The sequence below is a fragment of the Oncorhynchus nerka genome, linkage group LG6 (genome assembly GCF_034236695.1).
Source record: "Oncorhynchus nerka isolate Pitt River linkage group LG6, Oner_Uvic_2.0, whole genome shotgun sequence".
In the NCBI taxonomy this organism is placed as follows: domain Eukaryota; kingdom Metazoa; phylum Chordata; class Actinopteri; order Salmoniformes; family Salmonidae; genus Oncorhynchus; species Oncorhynchus nerka.
In genome coordinates, this window is record NC_088401.1 from 16,927,350 (window position 1) to 16,934,849 (window position 7,500).

General features: G+C 44.3%; 1 protein-coding gene across 1 annotated transcript in view; it reads left to right on the forward strand.

Moving 5' to 3' along the window:
* The window catches only part of LOC115116305 (contactin-associated protein-like 2), a 49,168-nt gene that overhangs the window by 12,486 nt on the left and 29,182 nt on the right, over positions 1-7,500 (forward strand). The gene's annotated exons all lie outside the window — the stretch shown is intronic.

A 7,500-nucleotide genomic window follows, 5' to 3' on the forward strand; every position in this document is an offset into this window, starting at 1 on the left:
TTCCTTCTCCACCTCTCTAGTGCTGCTGCTTCCTTCTCCACCTCTCTAGTGCTGCTGCTGCTTCCTTCTCCACCTCTCTAGTGCTGCTGCTGCTTCCTTCTCCACCTCTCTAGTGCTGCTGCTTCCTTCTCCACCTCTCTAGTGCTGCTGCTTCCTTCTCCACCTCTCTAGTGCTGCTGCTGCTTCCTTATCCACCTCTCTAGTGCTGCTGCTGCTTCCTTCTCCACCTCTCTAGTGCTGCTGCTGCTTCCTTCTCCACCTCTCTAGTGCTGCTGCTGCTTCCTTCTCCACCTCTCTAGTGCTGCTGCTTCCTTCTCCACCTCTCTAGTGCTGCTGCTTCCTTCTCCACCTCTCTAGTGCTGCTGCTGCTTCCTTCTCCACCTCTCTAGTGCTGCTGCTTCCTTCTCCACCTCTCTAGTGCTGCTGCTGCTTCCTTCTCCACCTCTCTAGTGCTGCTGCTGCTTCCTTCTCCACCTCTCTAGTGCTGCTGCTTCCTTCTCCACCTCTCTAGTGCTGCTGCTTCCTTCTCCACCTCTCTAGTGCTGCTGCTGCTTCCTTCTCCACCTCTCTAGTGCTGCTGCTGCTTCCTTCTCCACCTCTCTAGTGCTGCTGCTGCTTCCTTCTCCACCTCTCTAGTGCTGCTGCTTCCTTCTCCACCTCTCTAGTGCTGCTGCTGCTTCCTTCTCCACCTCTCTAGTGCTGCTGCTGCTTCCTTCTCCACTTCTCTAGTGCTGCTGCTTCCTTCTCCACCTCTCTAGTGCTGCTGCTGCTTCCTTCTCCACCTCTCTAGTGCTGCTGCTTCCTTCTCCACCTCTCTAGTGCTGCTGCTGCTTCCTTCTCCACCTCTCTAGTGCTGCTGCTGCTTCCTTCTCCACCTCTCTAGTGCTGCTGCTGCTTCCTTCTCCACCTCTCTAGTGCTGCTGCTGCTTCCTTCTCCACCTCTCTAGTGCTGCTGCTTCCTTCTCCACCTCTCTAGTGCTGCTGCTTCCTTCTCCACCTCTCTAGTGCTGCTGCTGCTTCCTTCTCCACCTCTCTAGTGCTGCTGCTTCCTTCTCCACCTCTCTAGTGCTGCTGCTGCTTCCTTCTCCACCTCTCTAGTGCTGCTGCTGCTTCCTTCTCCACCTCTCTAGTGCTGCTGCTTCCTTCTCCACCTCTCTAGTGCTGCTGCTTCCTTCTCCACCTCTCTAGTGCTGCTGCTTCCTTCTCCACCTCTCTAGTGCTGCTGCTTCCTTCTCCACCTCTCTAGTGCTGCTGCTTCCTTCTCCACCTCTCTAGTGCTGCTGCTGCTTCCTTCTCCACCTCTCTAGTGCTGCTGCTGCTTCCTTCTCCACCTCTCTAGTGCTGCTGCTGCTTCCTTCTCCACCTCTCTAGTGCTGCTGCTTCCTTCTCCACCTCTCTAGTGCTGCTGCTGCTTCCTTCTCCACCTCTCTAGTGCTGCTGCTGCTTCCTTCTCCACTTCTCTAGTGCTGCTGCTTCCTTCTCCACCTCTCTAGTGCTGCTGCTGCTTCCTTCTCCACCTCTCTAGTGCTGCTGCTTCCTTCTCCAACTCTCTAGTGCTGCTGCTGCTTCCTTCTCCACCTCTCTAGTGCTGCTGCTTCCTTCTCCACCTCTCTAGTGCTGCTGCTGCTTCCTTCTCCACCTCTCTAGTGCTGCTGCTGCTTCCTTCTCCACTTCTCTAGTGCTGCTGCTTCCTTCTCCACCTCTCTAGTGCTGCTGCTGCTTCCTTCTCCACCTCTCTAGTGCTGCTGCTTCCTTCTCCACCTCTCTAGTGCTGCTGCTGCTTCCTTCTCCACCTCTCTAGTGCTGCTGCTGCTTCCTTCTCCACCTCTCTAGTGCTGCTGCTGCTTCCTTCTCCACCTCTCTAGTGCTGCTGCTGCTTCCTTCTCCACCTCTCTAGTGCTGCTGCTGCTTCCTTCTCCACCTCTCTAGTGCTGCTGCTGCTTCCTTCACCTTTACAAAGAAAATACTCTATTATCATACTATCATTAGTACTATCATTAGTGTATCAGTAGACTACATTAAGAGTGGTCTCTTCATTTGGCGTGGTCTCTTCATTTGGCGTGGTCTCTTAATTTGGCGTGGTCTCTTAATTTGGCGTGGTCTCTTCATTTGGCGTGGTCTCTTCATTTGGCGTGGTCTCTTCATTTGGCGTGGTCTCTTCATTTGTAGTGGTCTCTTCATTTGTAGTGGTCTCTTAATTTGGCGTGGTCTCTTCATTTGTAGTGGTCTCTTCATTTGTAGTGGTCTCTTCATTTGTAGTGGTCTCTTCATTTGTAGTGGTCTCTTCATTTGGAGTGGTCTCTTCATTTGTAGTGGTCTCTTAATTTGGCGTGGTCTCTTAATTTGGCGTGGTCTCTTCATTTGTAGTGGTCTCTTCATTTGGAGTGGTCTCTTCATTTGTAGTGGTCTCTTCATTTGGAGTGGTCTCTTCATTTGGCGTGGTCTCTTCATTTGGCGTGGTCTCTTAATTTGTAGTGGTCTCTTCATTTGGCGTGGTCTCTTCATTTGGCGTGGGGTCTTCATTTGTAGTGGTGTCTTAATTTGGAGTGGGGTCTTCATTTGTAGTGGTCTCTTCATTTGGAGTGGGGTCTTCATTTGTAGTGGTCTCTTCATTTGGCGTGGTCTCTTCATTTGGCGTGGGGTCTTCATTTGTAGTGGTCTCTTCATTTGTAGTGGTCTCTTCATTTGTAGTGGTCTCTTCATTTGTAGTGGTCTCTTCATTTGTAGTGGTCTCTTAATTTGGAGTGGGGTCTTCATTTGTAGTGGTCTCTTCATTTGTAGTGGTCTCTTCATTTGGAGTGGGGTCTTCATTTGTAGTGGTCTCTTCATTTGTAGTGGTCTCTTCATTTGGCTGGGTCTCTTAATTTGGCGTGGTCTCTTCATTTGGCATGGTCTCTTCATTTGTAGTGGTCTCTTCATTTGTAGTGGTGTCTTCATTTGTAGTGATCTTCATCGACCAGGCCCTCGCATCCTCCCTGAACTTAACTTCATACCCGCTCTCCTCTCCTGCCCTGAATACTCGACCATTGAGATCTGGCACAATTTGTCTCCGGCGATGCAGCTCTGCCGCGGAGAGGTGTGTGGTCCCTACCTCCATGGGTTCAGGCTCTGCCTCAGTACAGCCAAAGGAGAGGGGCGAGGGGCGAGGTGGACACCGGCGCTCCAGAAGAAGATTGTCCAGACGGATGGCCATCGCGATGAGAGTGTTAAAGGAAATATTGTCATCCCGACATGCCAACTCCGTCTGGACCTCCTCGCACAGTCCACTGAGGAATAGAATGTGGAGCGCCGGGTCATTCCTTCCACTGGAGGCTGCCACAGCCCAAAAGGTAGTTTAATAATGAGAATAAGCAGATTGCTAAACAACCATTTTGAGGTCGTGCCATATATTTTAAGTCAAAATTGTAACTCGGCCATTCAGGAATGTTCACTGTCTTCTTGGTAAGCAACTCCAGTGTAGATTTGGCCTTGTGTTTTAGGTTATTGTCCTGCTGAAAGGTGAATTCATCTCCCAGTGTCTGGGGGACAGCAGACTGAACCAGGTTTTCCTCTAGGATTTTGCCTGTGCTTAGCTACATTCCGTTTATTTTATCCTGAAAAACTCCTCAGTCCTTCACGATTCCAAGCATACCCATAACATGATGCAGCCACTACTATGCTTGAAAATATGGACAGTGGTACTCAGTAATATTTTGTATTGGATTTGACACAAACATAACACTTTGTATTCTGGGCAAAACGTGAATTGCTTTGCCAAATTGTTTGCAGTATTACTTTAGTGCCTTGTTGCAAATAGGATACATGTTTTAGAATATTTTTTATTCTGTACAGGCTTCCTTAATTTCATTCTGTCAATTAGATTAGTATTGTGGAGTAACTACAATGTTGTTGATCCATCCTCAGGTTTCTCATATCACAGTCAATTAAACTATGCAACTGTTTTAAAGCCTGTTAGCACCAGGCATTTCATTAGAAAGCAGGAACAACAGGCACAGCCTGTCATGCTAGTTACCTAGCTAATGAACTTGCTAGTGTCACGCCTTGGTCATAGTGTTTTGTGTTTTCGTTATATATTTGGTCAGGCCAGGGTGTGACATGGGTTTATGTGTTGTGTTTCGTATTGGGATTTTATAGGATTTGGGATTGCGGCTGATTAGGGGTGTAGCATAGGTTTGGCTGCCTGAGGCGGTTCTCAATCAGAGTCAGGTGATTCGCGTTGTCTCTGATTGGGAACCGTATTTAGGTAGCCAGGGTTTCACTGTGTATTTCGTGGGTGATTGTTCCTGTCTTTGTGTAGTTTCACCAGATAGGCTGTAATTAGGTTTCGTTCCGTTTGTTGTTTTGTATTTATCAGTTATTTCATGTATCGCTATTTCATTCATTAAAGAACATGAGTAACCACCACGCTGCATTTCGGTCCTCTCTTTCTACAAACGAAGAACGCCGTTACAGCTAGCTAGTTTGCTAACTTATCTAGCCAGCAGTGAGGAAACGTGACTATGACATGGCTGTTTGCAATGTGCATAGCAGGTTTGATTTGTTTTCGATTATTATTATCTACATGTTAAAACAAGCTGGCAAACTACTCGCCGTAAAAACAACATCCGCTAGCTAGCTACTCCCACTCACGTTGAGATCTCGGGCTGAATAATAGTCTTCAATGCTAATATTCTCCTTCAATGTGCCGCTCAAGTGAGCTTAGAGCGCCCTCTTTGGGACAAACACTGAAAAATTAAAAGACTGGCTTTCAGGATCTTATAGCTCAATGGTTGGAAAGATGAAATAGGAAGCAGAAGAGAAAGACAATAAGAGGAGATTCAGAGGAGCAGAGGGTCAGGGTGAAACTAGAGACAGAAAAATATTCCAAATGTGTGGTGTTAGTCATCAGAAGGATTTGAAAGTGTGTGTGTATATGCTATAAGCAGTATAATGGAATAATGCTTTTTATTTATTTATTATTATCTCTGTTTATGTGTGTCGTTCCTGTAAGGCGGTCATGTTTAAGAGTGTTGAATGGCACGTCATCTCCCCATACATAGAGAGAGAGAGAAAGCCATCACCTACAGAGAGATGAACCTAGAGACGAGTCCCATAAGCAAGCTGGTCCTGGGGCTCTGTTCACAAACACAAACAGACCCCACAGAGCCCCAGACAGCAACACAATTAGACCTTTCCAAATCATGAGAAAATAAAAAGATAATTACTTAACAGAATTGACTAAAAAAACTGAGCAAACTAGAATGCTGTTTGGCCCTAAACAGAGAGTAAACAGTGGCAGAATACCTGACCACTGTTACTGACCCAAACTTAAGGAAAGCTTTGATTGTGTACAGCCTCAGTGAGCATAGCCTTGCTATTGAGAAAGGCCGTCGTAGGCAGACCTGGCTCTCAAGAGAAGACAGGCTCTGTGCACACTGCCCACAAAATGCATTTCCTAACCTCCTGCCCAATGTATGACCATATTAGAGACACATATTTCCCTCTGATTACAAAGATTCACAAAGAATTTGAAAACAAACCTGATTTTCATAAACACCCATATCTATTGGGTGAAATACCACAGTGTGCTATCACCGCAGCAAGATTTGTGACCTGTTGCAACAAGAAAAGGGCAACCAGTGAAGAACAAACACCATTGTAAATACCACCCATATTTATGTTTATTTATTTTCCCTTTTGTACTTTAACCATTTGCACATCGTTACAACACTATATACTTAATATGACATTTGTAATGTCTTTATTCTTTTGGAACTTCTGTTCATTTTTATTGTTTATTTCACTTTTGTATATTATCTACTTCACTTGCTTTGGCAATGTTAACATATGTTTCCCATGCCAATAAAGCCGCTTGAATTGAGAGAGAGAAAGAGAGAGAGAAAGAGAGAGAGAGAGAGATTATCTCTCCCCACTGAGAACACTGTGACACAGGTAGAGACAGACTATCCATATTTAGAAACACATGTTCAGATGTAGGATCTTAATTTGATCACCCTGTTGCAGGAAATGTTAACCTTGTAGTGCATTTGAGGTTTAAAAAGGCTTCTGTTTGTCATTTTCTCTTATGAAAATGTATCAACCCCTACAAAAATGTCCATTAATTATAATCCACAGAATAATTCACATTTCCTGTTGCTGAAGGATTGTTTTCCTGCTGTAACAAACTGGCTCAAATTAAGATCCTACGTCTGTAGAAACTGTGAGTTCATTTAGATAAAAGCACTTTGTAAAGGAAATCCAATGACGAAAATGTCTGCTCACTGTTTTGTTCCTCCCACAGTGATTTTTTTACGTGTTCAACCCTTTTATTGAAGGTATATTTCCCTCATAGTGTCTGGTTATCTTTTGTAGACCTCATAGTGTCTGGTTATCTTTTGTAGACCTCATAGTGTCTTGTTATCTTTTGTAGACCTCATAGTGTCTGGTTATCTTTTGTAGATCTCATAGTGTCTGGTTATCTTTTGTAGACCTCATAGTGTCTGGTTATCTTTTATAGACCTCATAGTGTCTGGTTATCTTTTATAGACCTCATAGTGTCTAGTTATCTTTTGTAGACCTCATAGTGTCTGGTTATCTTTTGTAGACCTCATAGTGTCCGGTTATCTTTTGTAGACCTCATAGTGTCTGGTTATCTTTTATAGACCTCATAGTGTCTGGTTATCTTTTGTAGACCTCATAGTGTCTGGTTATCTTTTGTAGACCTCATAGTGTCTGGTTATCTCTTATAGACCTCATAGTGTCTGGTTATCTTTTATAGACCTCATAGTGTCTGGTTATCTTTTGTAGATCTCATAGTGTCTGGTTATCTTTTGTAGACCTCATAGTGTCTGGATATCTTTTGTAGACCTCATAGTGTCTGGTAATCTTTTGTAGACCTCATAGTGTCTGGTTATCTTTTATAGACCTCATAGTGTCTGGTTATCTTTTATAGACCTCATAGTGTCTGGTTATCTTTTGTAGATCTCATAGTGTCTGGTAATCTTTTGTAGACCTCATAGTGTCTGGTTATCTTTTATAGACCTCATAGTGTCTGGTTATCTTTTGTAGATCTCATAGTGTCTGGTTATCTTTTGTAGACCTCATAGTGTCTGGATATCTTTTGTAGACCTCATAGTGTCTGGATATCTTTTGTAGACCTCATAGTGTCTGGTAATCTTTTGTAGACCTCATAGTGTCTGGTTATCTTTTGTAGACCTCATAGTGTCCGGTTATCTTTTGTAGACCTCATAGTGTCTGGTTATCTTTTATAGACCTCATAGTGTCTGGTTATCTTTTGTAGACCTCATAGTGTCTGGTTATCTTTTGTAGACCTCATAGTGTCTGGTTATCTTTTGTAGACCTCATAGTGTCTGGTTATCTCTTATAGACCTCATAGTGTCTGGTTATCTTTTATAGACCTCATAGTGTCTGGTTATCTTTTGTAGATCTCATAGTGTCTGGTTATCTTTTGTAGACCTCATAGTGTCTGGATATCTTTTGTAGACCTCATAGTGTCTGGTT